This window comes from Perca fluviatilis, chromosome 19 (assembly GCF_010015445.1).
Source record: "Perca fluviatilis chromosome 19, GENO_Pfluv_1.0, whole genome shotgun sequence".
In the NCBI taxonomy this organism is placed as follows: Eukaryota; Metazoa; Chordata; class Actinopteri; order Perciformes; family Percidae; genus Perca; species Perca fluviatilis.
The window spans coordinates 12,675,596-12,690,702 of NC_053130.1; the positions used below are offsets into that span (position 1 = coordinate 12,675,596).

The window sequence follows — 15,107 nt, forward strand, 5'->3', positions numbered from 1 at the left end:
CTGAGACCACACTAGTGACCCTTCCCTTGTTAAAACTGATGAAAAAAGATGCAACTGTCTCAACCATGTGTAGTTCTGACCCAAGGCAGATGGCAGAAATCAGATTAAGTTTGTTTTGACTTCGATGTGTTTGCCAGAAGAAAAACACAGGTGCCAATATGCTGCATCAATTGTTAGAAATATAACTCTGAGCAGCAGAAACAGTATTTCTACAGTAAAACGTTTATTCAGGCTTCACTGCATTGCCAGTGAACGGAGTTTGTTTACTGTACAGATCAGCAGCACTATATATAACCCCAGGCAAAGTTTAAACAAAGTCAACTGTGTGTAGCCACAGACGATTTGCATCTTTCTTAGCTCATACTATCCTAAAGAAGTTGTCCTCTATTTACTCCTTCCACATCATGTTCGCTAATTATAGAAGTTGGAATCAGGGGAACACATCCAACTCCAACTGTAGCACACATCTTTTTCCTCTTTCATCTCACCTTGCTAAGTTCAAAGGACATTCCTTAATCAGCTGTCCTCTCCTCAAAAGTTCATACAAAATGAACTGCTGTGTCCATGACCTAAATTCCAGTAAACTAAAAATAATTAGGTTAGATGTTATGATTACAAAGAACATGTTGCTATACTGTATGTTCTCCTCACTAAGAGCAGACAGAAGTGGGAGTTTTCCTTTAATTATCTGTAGGGTTTTTACTCATTATAAACACTCAGTCAAACCATGTTGAATCATGTTGCACTGTAGTGCTTTGGCATGATTACTGACTTGCGTGGCATTTAGCAGTGTTGGAGACAGTAAAAACTAGTGCAACATTAAAGCCACTTGAGTGGTTTGTTCTGCCCAGCAAACGCGTCACAGTCTGATACTTAATCTTCTGCCCGTCTGGCAAGGACAGTGAGACACTGATAAAACATTGAAGATTTTCAAACTCAAATGAAAAATATGGGCCTCAAATATAGGGCAGTCAACAGGGTTTTTTAAAATATGGCTGTGAATAAAATGTACACCCCCCTATTTAACTGTAAGCTCTTGACTATGTCTTATCTATGCAATATCTACTCTTTTTATTAACTGTTTGCATTTTTGTTAACCAGAAGGCAAATTCATGGCCTCAGAAATCCATTTGAGATGCTTGGTTAGCTTTCTTGTCGTCATGTACAGTAAGCAACATATTTGCTACTCAACTCCTGTCAAAGAAAAATGTCATTCAAATAGGTCAAGACTACAGAGTCAGCAGACCAAGGAGGTTGATTTTAGAATTAACAGTGCAAAGCAAACGTGAGCTCCACACATGCAGAAAATTAAAAGATTGTGCATCCTATGATGTAATGTAAGTTAATTGTCCATTTAGAGATAATAGGCATTCTTATTTTAGCCTATATTTAGCATATTCTTTAAACTGTCTTGCTTTTATACTACTGCTTAAAAAACAATCCAATGATATATATCAAGCCCAATGTTAAATTTTTTGGGTTTATTTTCATTTCATTTTCTTGTTCCAGGACACTGAGAAGGTATTTTCTCCTGATGGAGAACCTTTTTACACTTTCTTTAATGTCGCTGGCCATGAAAGAGAGACTTAACCTAAGCTCTGAGTTATGATATGTAACTATAAGTATACTTATCCATCTTAGCGAAGATGAGTTCGTGCTAACAGTGTATAGAAAAGGAACTAAAAAGTAATGATGATATATTAAAATGCTTTACAAAGGGAAATTACATTTATGTCCAGTATTTGGCTTTTTATTAAATTTAACGATCACTGGAAGATATTAGAAAATCCTTCTGAGACGTGACAGTACCGAGCTGTATGTACTGTATTCCTATCCATAACGCATTTTCTTGAAGCCTCAGAAACACATAACATACCTATGCAGTATACATGTGATCTTCTGCGCTAACTCTTTTAATCTTTCTAAGTATTGTCAGCAAATACAGTAGAAAAAAGCCTCAACTAATACAATACATTGGAATACCAGTGAGTAAACCTCACTTGTATTCCAATTAGCATCTTGTAAATGCTTCAACCACTTGTAGACAAATAAATCAGTGCACAGGTTGTGAATACACATGGCATACTGCTTTGTTCTTTTTCCATACTCCAATTAATTCTGTTTGATTATACTGAACATACCCAGAAACACACACACAAATTACGGTGGACATCTTTTCTTTATTTTTTAATCTTGCCAAGTATATTCTTTATCATTCCTTATGCAATTAACATGAGGCATCTTGGGGAGTAAAAAAGAAGCACACCTTCACGTTCAGCACAGCTCCCAAATCCTCCTGTGAATATGTTAATATATTAGAAGTGGTGGAGATTTGTTAATTCATCAAAGCTTCATTAATAACTTGGTATCTGTTGTCACGGAGGGTATCCACTCCCCACCAGAGATACTGGGGGAGAAAATGTAAACATGCTAATATCAGAATAGAGAATAATGATGATGCCTTGGAGGGTTAAGTACTCCTGAAGTGTTTCAGCACAAGACAAGAAAAGTAAAGTTGCCATGGTGACTAGAAGTTGACAGAATGCTGGATCAAAAATTCATCACAGGTGACAAATCTGTTTTGTTTTTAATGTCAATGTTGGTAATTAGTAGGATTAATGGTATTAGTGGTCCTGACGATTTGCGCAAGGTGTGACAAAATGAAGTAACGCAGTGTTAAGAATTGTTAGTGAAACTATGTGAAGTTGAACAGCTGTTGTAGGTCGTCAGTGCTTTTTAACACAGAGACCCGGTTTCCCCCTCTACTCTGAATTTGTCATGTGTGTTTCAGAGTTCTTTCAGCTCCATTATTTTTATTTTCCATTATGTACACTTATTCATTTTCTATACCTATTGACATGCATGGATTATTAAACAGGCCTACATACTGTAGAGACACAAATAATAATAATAATAATAATAATAATAATAATAATAATAACAATAATAATAATAATAATAATACATTTTATTTATATGGAGCGTTTCATGGTACTCAAAGACACTTTACAGTAAAAACCAGCACATATATCACATTAAAAACAGATAAGCAATACAACTAATACATAAAACAAGCATATTAGAAGCAATTAAAAACAATAAAACCAGTAACTATCAGGTGAGAAATGTAAGACTATTGTATGTGGAAAGATAATCCGAAGAGGTGTATTTTGATTAGTGTTTTGAATGTGTCCAGGTCAGTACAGTCACAGATGTGTATGGGTAGGGAGTTCCAGAGGGAGGGGGCTGCAATGGTGAAAGCTCTGTCACCCCAGGTACGGTGTGTGGTCCTGAGTGGTGGGGAGAGGAGGTTTGCTTCAGAGGAGTGGCGGTGGAGCAGGAATCTGAGGTAGGACGGAGCCTGGTTATGGAGGGCTTTGTGGGTGAGGAGGAGGACTTTAAACTGGATGCGTTGCGAAACAGGGAGCCAGTGGAGGTTCTGAAGGACAGGAGTGATGTGATCACAGGAAAGGGAGTGGGTGAGGAGACGGGCAGCAGAGTTTTGGATGTATTGGAGTTTATGTAAGGCTTTTGCAGGTGAACCATAGAGGATGCCTTTGCAGTAGTCCCTTCTGGAAGTGATGAAGGCGTGAATCAAAGGCAGCAGAGAAGGTGAGTGATGGGCGGAAGTGAGGTGAAAGAAGGCAGTTCTGGTTATTTGGTTGATGTGGTTTTCAAAAGTTAGGTTGCTGTCGAAGATGACTCCCAGGTTACGGATGTGTGGGGATGGAGACAGGGTGGAGTTGTTGACAGTGAGGCCGAAGTTATGGGCGTTCTTTGTGAGGAATTTCTGGCCGATGAGCATCAAGTCAGATTTATTGTAGTTGAGTTGGAGGAAGCTGGTTTGAATCCAGGTTTGAATATCGGTGAGGCAGTTGGTCAGGGAGGAGGATATAGCTGTGGTGATGGATTTGGTAGAGATGTAGATCTGGACATCATTGGCGTAGCAGTGGAAGTGATGAAATGATATTTCCGAGTGGCAGGATGTAAAGCAGGGGTGTCAAACTCAATTTCACTAAGGGCCACAATGGATAAAGAGAATCACACCAAGCGCCAGGCATGTAGAGTTTATTGACGTGCTTTTGTTACAGCGTGTCACTTTTTTAAACATTTCCTCATTTTTTGTTGTTTTTGTTCTGACTTTTTTGTGGCTTTTCATTTAGACATTTATCACCTTTTTGTAATTTTGTTGTTTTTTCGGACATTTTTGTACGCTTTTTGTTGCATTTTTGTTGACATGAAGCCCTACAAAAGTCATCAAAAGAGTTCCTTAGCCATCATAGAATTTAGCAAATCAAGCAAAACTTGATAATTTTTTTTAACAACAACCTGTTTCACAGCCTGAATATGAAAACTCTGTGCTTCTGGGGGATTTCTGAGTCTCAGAGTCGGCAAATCTGACATATTCTGCTTTGAATGTCATATAATTGCAGTTTAAAAAAACACTTTCCTGTGTTTTGGTTTGCCACACAACTAGGTGGGCCAAAATTTATTGTGAACCCAAATTGATATACGGGCTGGATCTAAATCTGCAAGGGGCTGGATTTGGCCCCCAGGCCTTGAGTTTGACACGTGATGTAAAGGATGAAAAGGAGAGGACCAAGCACCGAACCTTGGGGGAAGCCTTGTGACAGAGGAGCAATGGAGGAGGTGCAGTTATTGATGTGTATAAACTGATGTCTGTTGGTGAGATGGGAACAGAACCAGGAGAGTGCGGTGCCACTGATGTTGCAGTAGGTTTCCAGTCAGGACAGGAGGATGGAGTGGTTGATGGTGTTGAAGGCTGCAGTGATAAGAATGGTGAGGTGGCCAGAGTCAGAGGAGAGGAGGAGGTCATTGGTGACTTTGAGGAGGGCTGTTTCAGTGCTGTGTTGTGAGAGGAATCCAGTTTGAAATGGTTCAAACAGGTTATTGGAGGAGAGGTGGGTTTTAATTTGGGCAGCAACAACACGTTCCAGGATTTTTTATAGGAAGGGGAGGTTGGATATGGGTCGAAAGTTGGACATTGTGTCCGTGTTTAGGCCAGGTTTCTTGAGGATGGGGGTGACTGATGCAAGCTTAATGTGTTGTGGGGACTGATCAGGAACTGAGAGAGGAATTGATGATTGTAGTGATGAGCGGGGCGATGGATGGTAGACAGGTTTTAATGAAAGCTGATGGTTTGGGATCAAGGCTGCAGGTGGAGCTGTTCATACCTGTGGTGAAATATGAAAGCTCCACAGGGGACAGCAGAGAGAAATGAGAGAGTGACTGAAAAGGTGGAGGGGGGGAGGCAGGTGTGGTGGTTGAAGTTGTTGCAAATGGTGTTGATTTTGGATTGACAAAAATTTGAGAAAAGAGTTGCATTTGTCCACTGTGAAGGTTGCAGAAATGTTGTCAGGGGTTTAAGAAGTTTGTTTATTGTAGAGAAGAGAGTCTTGGGGTGTATGAGCTGTGAGTGGTAGTAGGACCGGGCAGTGTTTACGGCATTTTTGTATTGGTGAAGGTAGTCTGTATATGCATGGAGGTGAACTGTTTTATTGTGGAGTCTTTCCAGCTGATGTTTGCGGGACTTCATTTGGTGAAGTTCAGGAGTGTACCAGGGGGCTGAGTGTGTGAAGGAGACAGTTTTAGTAATGATGGGAGCCAGTACAACCACATTGTGGGTTGGATCATCAGACTCTGAGGGGGGGGGAGGCAGATATTGAATTGGAGAAAGAATTTATGGATTTGAGGTTCCTGAATGAGATTTTGCACTTGTCTGTTGGGATAGGAATGGGGATGTTGATGTCCGGGATGATTGCAAGATGGTCTCAAGTATGGAGGTTGATGCTGGAGAGATGATTTACTGTGACCAGTGGAGCAGACCAGGTCGAGGTCTCGAGGATATGACCATGAGTGTGGGTGGGGAAGTTAACATGTTGTGAGAATTTGAAGCAGTTTAACAGTTCCAGAAATTCAGTGGCAGATTTGCAGTTGATGTTGTCGATGTGGAAGTTAAAATCTCCAAGGATGACGACAGAGGGTGATATAGCACAGAGCTGGGTCAGGAAATGCGAAAAATCTGAGAGAAAGGAGGGGTTTGGCTTGGGCGGGGCGGTAGATAACAGAAGTGACGAGAGGACTGGGACCAGAGAGTTTGAAGGTGAGATGTTCAAAAGACAGGGCGGCTCAGATAGAGATGGTTATTTTAATGTCCTTTCTGTGAACAGTGGCAACGCCACCTGCCCGTCCCTCAGTACGTGGTTTGTCTGTGTGGGTGAATCCTGTTGGTGTGATCTGGTTAAGTGCGAAGTAGTCCAGGGGTTTGTGCCAGGTTTCAGTGATGCAGAGGAAGTCCAGTTTGTTGTGAGTGATGAATTCATTCAGGATGAGAGTTTTATTGCTTAGCGATCAAGTGTTGAGCAGGGCCAGGGTGCGAACTACGGGGGAGCTAGGGGGAGCTCGGCTCCCCTTAATAAGACATGGGCTCCCCTGAAAACGTGATTTGTGAAATTTTGGGGGGTCTCTAAAAATATTGACAATGTGTCATTTTGACATGCAATTTCAGTTTTGTGTAATGTGATCATCGTGGATTATTATGTGTAAAACTGCAAAAATATCATTCATGGATGTCGGCGATTTGAACCTAATTCACTTCAATAAAGATAACTATACATGCTATTATTGTTGTGAGCATCAAGGCGTGGCGGCGCTGCGGTGCAAATTCAACTCATGTTTAGTACATGTTAACTCAAAGATTCGTAGAAAAAAATATAAACGTTGGAGGCCATTAATCGGCGCGCAAAATCCTTGAAAACCATTCTGCAGTAAGCATCATATAGCCATGGCAAAAAGAAAACAAGGCAGTTTAATTAATTTTGGTTTTACTAAGAAATTGTGTAGCGATGACATTAATAGCACGACCGATTCACCTGCTGCAAGCACACCTCCCACCGGGGTGACAACGCAAGAAGAAGCTGAAGAAATAATGTCCTCTCTGGCTGAAGATGATCCTAACCCCTCTTGCTCCTCTCTCCCGTTAAATTGGAACAGCCAGCAGTGGAGAGACTGGAAGAGCCCATATACGTGGCTGTTTTTTAAGGATAGAAGCTTGGGGTGCGTCGCTAAGGTCTAATTGAACAGAGGAATTATGGTATTCTTTGGTAGCCTGAGTAACTTTAACTGTTGTTCATGTGAAATCTAAAAAACAACCTGATGCTTTGTTTATAAACTATTTGTGGCTGGCTGTTTGCTATTTGACCTATCTACTCCTGTTGATAAAGTTTAATAGGGAAAATCCTGTAGTGCACACTTGTAGCTGTTATGTATCTTTGTAAGTCATTGTAAGTTGCAAGCGCACGACCCCCCCCCCCGCGTGGAAAAAAAGTGGGCTCCCGTGAAGGTCACGGTATAGTTCGAACACTGAGTAGGGCTGTTTTCAGATGATGTTGTTTTGGAATTAGTTGGGATGACTGGGGAAGGGGACAGAGCAAAGAGATGCAAAATGACCACAAAGAGGTGCAGAACACAAAGAGATGCAAAAATACAACAGAGAGATGCAAAACAACAACATGGAGATGCAAATCAACTAAAAAGAGAAGCAAAAAAACTACAGTGAGATGCAAAACGACAACAAAGATGCAAAATGACCACTAATAGATGCAAAACAACTATAAAGAGAGATATAATTACCACAAACAGAAGCAAAATGACTACAAAGAGACACAAAAGGACCACAAAAAGACTCAAAGTGACTACAAAGAGACACAAAATGACTACAATGAGACAAAAAATTACTTCAAATGACACGGCCATGTCTCTTACCGTCTGGGTTTCTTGTTCCTATGTAGCGGGGTGGGTCGTCTGTCTGTGCCCAGGGGCCCATTTTCTCATAATGTGTCCATGCCTACTTATCCCTCTACAAGGTCAAGTGGGGGTGAGGAAAAAATGTCCCAATATGCATTGGGCAGATGAAAGAGAGGCACCCTTGTCAGGCGGACAGTTCATAAAAGAACTAATATTCCCAACTATATTCATACATTTATATTCTTTAATTTCAAGTTCACCTGACTAACATTAAGCATTAGCAAAAGTCATCCTAAATCACACATTTTATTCTGTTCTATTCTATTCTGATAATGCTCTACTTCCCTTACTAACATATTCTGCCGCCAGCCAGTTGTCATTTCTCCAGTCTACTCTAAGGCCACAATAATTTCTTATACTTTGAACAAGATGTATATGTCATTGACAGTGTTTGCAGTTTTATACTGAAATTCTGGCCTCTTGTTTCTCCCGTCCAGACAGTTGCCATGTCGTCTCTTTTTCACTTTGGCCATAAGATGATGTAGCATCTTCTGTCAGCTTCAGTGCCGCCTCGATCCTGACACCCAACTACTCTCTGTTCCCTTCATGAGAGGAGAACTTCACATGAGTCACGCGAGCCTTTTAGAGGGCCATAAAGTCGAATTTTAAGCTTTCAACTGTCCTGTCCCATTTCTATGTCCTTGGGTTGTATTAGTGAGCATTTGCTAAATCACTTACAAAAAAAACGATGCACATTTAGGTACAAAAACTTGACACATTTTATGAGGTACCAAAGTCACTCTCCAATTAATTGTCAACGGTGCAGCTCCAAGCTATATATCTTGAAGACACCCAAATTAGATTTTTGGCTCTCTGGGTTCCGACTTTGGAAGATAGTCATTCATTTTCACCAACACTGATTAAAATGCTTTAAGCAATTGAAATACCTGTACTGAATCTAAATTGTGAAAATGAATAGTATGCCTTAATAGCAAGACTAATACATTGAACATTTAGAGTGTATTATTATTATTATTATTATTATTATTATTATTATTATTATTATTATAAATATGAGGAAGTGTGCAAGCAAGCTTTTCAAGGTTACAGTTATGCATTCGATCTCATAGGCCTGTGAGTTTTGGTCTGTAAGCTTTTGTTATGTATCACAAGTTGAATGTTTCCTTATTTTTTTTATTCTTTTGCATTTCTTCTCTCTATACTTGTGGGACAGTATAGCCTCCTAAAGGTGTTGATGTGAGAGGAAACAGAATGGGTGGTGTCAGTTGGCATGCCAGCTCTGCAGGCCAGTTGATGGATGGAGCAGAGAGGCTGGGTGAGGGTTGCCTCCTGTGCGGCGGCTACACCAAGCTACGAGAGTGACAAGCGCTGCTGTCTGCTGCCAGGTAACGTGAGAGGGAGAAAGAGATGCTGCACAGGATGGCAGGAGGGTAAAGAGAGGGAGACAGGAAGAGCACAAATACGATGGGATACAAAGGCAGGGAGAGAAATAAAGGACGGGAGGAGATGGATGTCAGGAGGAAAGGTCAGAGAACGGCAAGGGATATGAGAGCTCTTCCAACATAAAGCACTTCTGTGTGAAACAGTAATGGGTAATATCTAATGGAAGAGATGGCAGTGAAGAGAGACAACAGAGAGGAGTGCTGAGAAACTGGAATTGAGTGTGGTATCTGACAGACGGTCCATATTTACGAAGGAAGGATTTTAAAACCAGTGGAAAAAGATTGCTTTTGTGCGAAGAGCTAATTAAAGAATGGGTTTAGACAGCTAAAAGCCTTTTAATCTGTACGCTGTGAATTGAAGTATGAATGCAACCACATGTGGAAAAAGTTCATCATACATTTCTCTAACTGTAATAGTTCAAATTAATTCATCTGGAAGGAGGTATGGTTTGTTTTAAAAAAAAAAATAAAAAAAATATTTGACTGTACTCCAGAACTCACTGCAAGATCATCTGATGACATTTTAAAATACTGACATATTGCACAGAAAAATAAATAAAAATATTAGTTTTTTCTATTTTTTATTTTTTTTATTTAAATAAAATCCTGAATAAAAGTCCCCAGTTGTGTTAGCAGGGCTTCATGTGAACTGCCAAAGGATTCAAGATGACCATCACCTGCTAGACTGGTAGTACGGGATTAGTGGTGCCTTCTTCTAAAAATTGTAGATGCTCTTGAGTATTTTCCTTTTTCCTTAATCTGCCACTTTATCAACCATATCTGCCAACTAAAACATCTTGTTCAACATCCAAGTATTTATTTCGAAGGGAAGGAGAAAATATAAATGCCATCACTAAGCAAATACTGTATACCGGAGCTGTTTGTGTACTCTTAGAAAGTCAGCTATTTAGCAGAACTGTGGCATAAAACCTACTTGTATTAGCTTATTCTGTTCCAAAATAACATTAGAGAGTTCAACAAATCTGTCTTGATGAATACAATTATTTATTTCAATATATATTTCCTTTCATCTTTCTGTTTTGCCCACTCACTTTTTCAATGTCATCCTGTGTAACAAAAAAAGTCAACCAACAGCAAAACTGTGACTTGGCTTCAGTGGTTAGAGTACCTAAGTACATTTGCACAAGTACTGCACTTAGGTACTTAGTTTTGAGCTACTTTACCTGAGTATTTCACTGTTGTGCTACTTCATACCTCTAATTCACTACATTTCAGAGGAAACTATTGTATTTTGTATTCCACTACATTTACTGTTAAGTGAACTTGTGAACTAGTTACTTTACAGATTAAATGACAAAGAAAAGTATTTTATAAAATAATACAGTGCTGTAGATTAAACTATCCAACAATATATAAAGTAGTTAAAATGTTACAACTCCACCAGCTGTAATAAAATGCTGATTATGTGTTAAAGCATCAGTAATAATATTCCAATAATATACCATATACTATAACATTGAAAGGGACCATTCTGCCCTACAAATACTTTCACTTTAATTACATTGTGCTCTTAGTACTTTTACTTTAAGACTTTTACTTTTTTACAGAGAGGTAGGGCTACTTTGACCTTGGTTAAAGATATGAGTACTTCATCCCCCACTGCTTTACACTACCTGCTACCACTAGCAAAAACACAGAAGGGCTTTCAGAACATACCATAATTCCTCAAATAAAAACCGGTAGTCAATTAAAAGCCAGGCCTCTGATAGTGGCTGGGGGCGTGGATAATCTCCATAGTGCCTTTCATATACTATTAAATAAAACTAAAATTCAAGTTAATTGTAATGTACATTTTTACCTATTTAATTTAACAGATTCAACAATATATTCATGTTTTTTTCCAAACTTTCTTTTTCTGGATTATGGTTGTCCTAGCGGTATTTTAGTCAACGCGGCTGTATGTGTTACTCAGCGTAGTTTGTAGTAACGTACAGGTGCCAATAGATGGCAGTAGCTACATTAGATGTAACACGGGTCTCAATTAGAATGACAGGCTCTGGTGCTAGTGACGGACTTTTCGACAACAAAACGAAAAGAGTTTTAAAGTATGCGGAGGAAAACTCGGGTGAAAAAGCTGCAAGACATTTCAACATTGACACCAGGAGAATCCGATACTGGGAAAAACAGAAGGATGAGCTGGCAAGATTAGCCGACAAGAGCAGAGCTGGAGGTGGGAGGAAAAAAGTTAGCCTGGAGCTAGAAACAAATAGCTACCGTCTGTAACGTTAATCAGATACTGGTGTGCTGCAAACCAGCAATGTGTTTTACAAAACTACTGTATGTTCTTATTGTAATCTACCAGCAATATCGTAGTACCTATATTTGAAATACATACCCGGTACATTTACAGGGTTCAAAATGACACAATGGTGGTGTTTGATTAATTCTGATCCAAATTTCTTTGTCGTCCTTCTGGCTGTTGTTGTTGTATATTGTGATATTTTTGCAAATGTTTCTTAAAAAATGAATGAACGCTATGGCTTTTAATTTAAAACAGTTTATTTAAAACAATTATACCTATCAAACAGATGGAATTAGAAAAAAAGGCCTGCCTCTAACAAATGCCTGCTTCAAATAAAAGCCTGGTACCTTCTGCAGTTCAGGTAAATAAAGGCCCTGGTTTTTATCTGAGGAATTACGGTACCTATCTGTAAACGAATTTGACTGCGTGGACAAGGTTGTGGTGTGGGAAACAGATTCACTTGTCAAGACTTGAGACCATGGAACGCTGATTAAAGGTGGACCGTTGTGACACTTGAGTGTGAGATGAAGTAAACACATTTGCCCTCGCTTGTAATTGTGTTTTGATGCCAAGGACTCTTCCGTCCTATTGTCACAAACGCTTGTGGACGGTGATTTAAAAGCGGTCTGAGTTGACATGCTATTATGGGGTGCTCTGGAAAAAGACATTGATGATGGCTTGGCTTGCTTGGGGAATTCAGTGCTGTTGACATGACAGCTTGTGGAGGCACAACACACACATTCAAGCATGTGTAAAAGTCTCAGACACTCTTTTGAACATGATAGCCATAGATGCCTTTTGACAGTAAGCTCTCACTTTGTAACATTTCTCTGTCCTTCACAATTGTTTTGTCAAAGTCAGAGTGTCACAGGTTGAAAACACCATGGAAAAATAGTTTTTTAAGATTGTGTCCACTTTATTAGTTGAAGAGTGCATATACCATTTTTCTAAATGTTTCAAAATGAAGCTGCAAAAGGTGGCAGAATTTGGTCACTCTCTATCTGCCATGTTTTTAATTCAAATGTTTCTCTTGTCTGCAGCACTTATCAAACTGTGAAAAGGTCTAAAACATTTCCCCATCTACGGCATCTTTTAGTAGTAAGCGCAAATATCCCATGTGTCTGGACTGTCTTCATATCCTGTGCCCAACTTCCAAATACCATTTTTAAATCATTGCTCCAGTTTTTGACAGCATTTCTTAGATTTACGAATGAAGCACAACTTGCTAAGATATATATATAAAAAAAATCACAATCATTCATTCTTGTAGCTGTACTAATTCTGTTTTGTTTTTTTAACTTTTTTTTTTAAATATCCCTGCATGCAGCACAGTTGTATCTTGGCACCTGGATTTCCCCTCTCAGACGGAATAAAGCTGGCCATGACCTGGAAGTGTTTATCCCAGCATGACTCATTAACCTGACACAAGGACATGGTGTTGGTGCAGGGGAGCGTAGTGCTGGCACAAACATCCTTTGCATTCATGAACACACACAGAAGGATGCCCAAACATGTGCACACCTTCACTGCGTCACCCCACATTTCATCCCCAGTTCCATCACTGCCAGTTCTGTCTACACCCCCTCCTTTACTGCTAATGAGTTAGGCCGGGTGTAATTACAAAGCTCCAAAAGTGCTTCTTAGCCTGATTTTTTTTAAACGCCATAAGAAACACACTTGCCGCCACTCAGAAGATTCGTTCAGACTCACCCAGAATAGGAATGAAGGCTAGTGTGTGATACAGGTTGAGTGGCATATTTTGGAATGGGAGGCTGGGAGAGTTTATAGAGGTGATAAACAACGCAACACATTAGGGATGTCCAGTACCTAGCAGGGGGAGTGCAAAGTTTTGAATAGAAGACACCGTGTGAGAGACTATACCTTATCAAGATTATCTGTACTGTATAAACAGACAATGGGTGTGGTCTGGGAATTTAATCATGTTTATTGTTTACTGATTGCATTATTCTTTAGACAAAAATCCACTTTAGTTGATGGGAGATTTTTAATTCAAACATGTTTTAGATTTAATTATGCTACAGCTTCAATATGATAATTGCCATAAAATGGGACATTTCTTTTAAAAAAAACTGCATTTGTGCACCTTTTTATGAATTACAATATTATTATACAGTTCTCACATAATGGAATTTGCATGTAATTGTTATTCTGCATATTGTATATATATATATATATATATATATATATATATTTAATTCATAACCTGCAATATGTTTTATTTGTCAAAAGGCTAACCAAGGACAGTGAATAAAGTTTAGCTTTAGCCAGTAACTCTAAATGCAATGCTGTGTCAAATTCCACTGCCCATGTTAAAGCTGCACTTCCTTTTGTCTATTGTTTTAGTACCCCAAAATACCCCCACATTTCCAGATTTGTTTTTACATAAAAGCTCTATATTTTTAAGTGTTATTACTGTGGCATGCCCCTTTTAATAAAAACAAGTGTATCTTTATACACCATCAACCTGAACTTGAAGTTGGCACAGATCAACTAAAGTGAATTAATCCATGTCAAAAACATATGCACATACAATAGGCACATATTGAAATAATGTTCAAATTAGTCCACCAGTATATGGTGGGGAACTGGTTACTGGGATGGAGTCATCAGAGCGCTGTATCCTCAATGATCATCTGTTGATGGCCAGAGGTGAAGAGGTGTATGGAGTTTATCTCGCTTAGCGTGCACTGGTGTTGCTCCCTCCTGGCTTAACTCTCCCACCTCTGGACCCCTGTCCCCCTCTGACCTCACTGCAGCTCCTCTATTCCATTTTACTTCCAATAACAGCGTGACAAATTGAGCCTGCCAGAAAACGATCTATCATTGTCCTACATATCATCCTCCTCTGCCCTCTGTTCCCTCCTCTTCTCTATCTTTTTGTATTGCTTTACCCTTCCGTCCCTGTTACAGGACATTCCCTTTTTTCTTCGTGTTTTTCCCATCTTAATGGTTTCATGTTTTTCTGTACATGGGCACTTTATTTCCCCCCCCACACCACCCATAAACAAAGATAACAAATCATCTACTATTTGTCTCCTCTCTTATTGCACTGCACTTGTCTATGTCTCCATTTCTTTTCCTCTGTTCATTGTCTCCTTATCCTCTCATTTTGTTCTATGATATTCTCTCTATTTGTTCTGTCATCCCTCTGGTTGCGTTACAGATGGATACATTATGCTATAGCTTCATACACTCCTAAGTTGTCTTTATTCCCCTGCAGTCATTTAGGAACTTGGAGACACTATAATGTGTACAGTACAAACAAAAATAGACCCAAATATAAGTTGCAGATATGTTGCTAGTGTGTCATTTTGTAGCCCTTGTGCAATTTAACAAACACTTTTCAATACCATCCCTGGCTTGAAGCAAAACAATTTAGTTGGTGTGACTAAATTCAGCCACTCCATTTTTCTCCATGATAAGCCAAGTGTTATTGGAGCATGGAGTAACTGTAGTGCACACAGAGAAAACATTAATTGCTTTGCATGATGAATGAACGCTACAATTTGACGGGTAAATAATACATGGCTCGCTCTCTGTCCATGATCAATTAATAGTCCGTCCTGGGAGCTGGTGAGAAACTCGGCAACGTT

The 15,107-nt window shown here is 39.4% G+C and overlaps 1 protein-coding gene across 3 annotated transcripts in view; it reads left to right on the plus strand.

Annotated features, from left to right (window-relative positions):
• Positions 1 to 15,107, plus strand: part of grid1a (glutamate receptor, ionotropic, delta 1a) — a 262,279-nt gene that overhangs the window by 176,069 nt on the left and 71,103 nt on the right. The gene's annotated exons all lie outside the window — the stretch shown is intronic.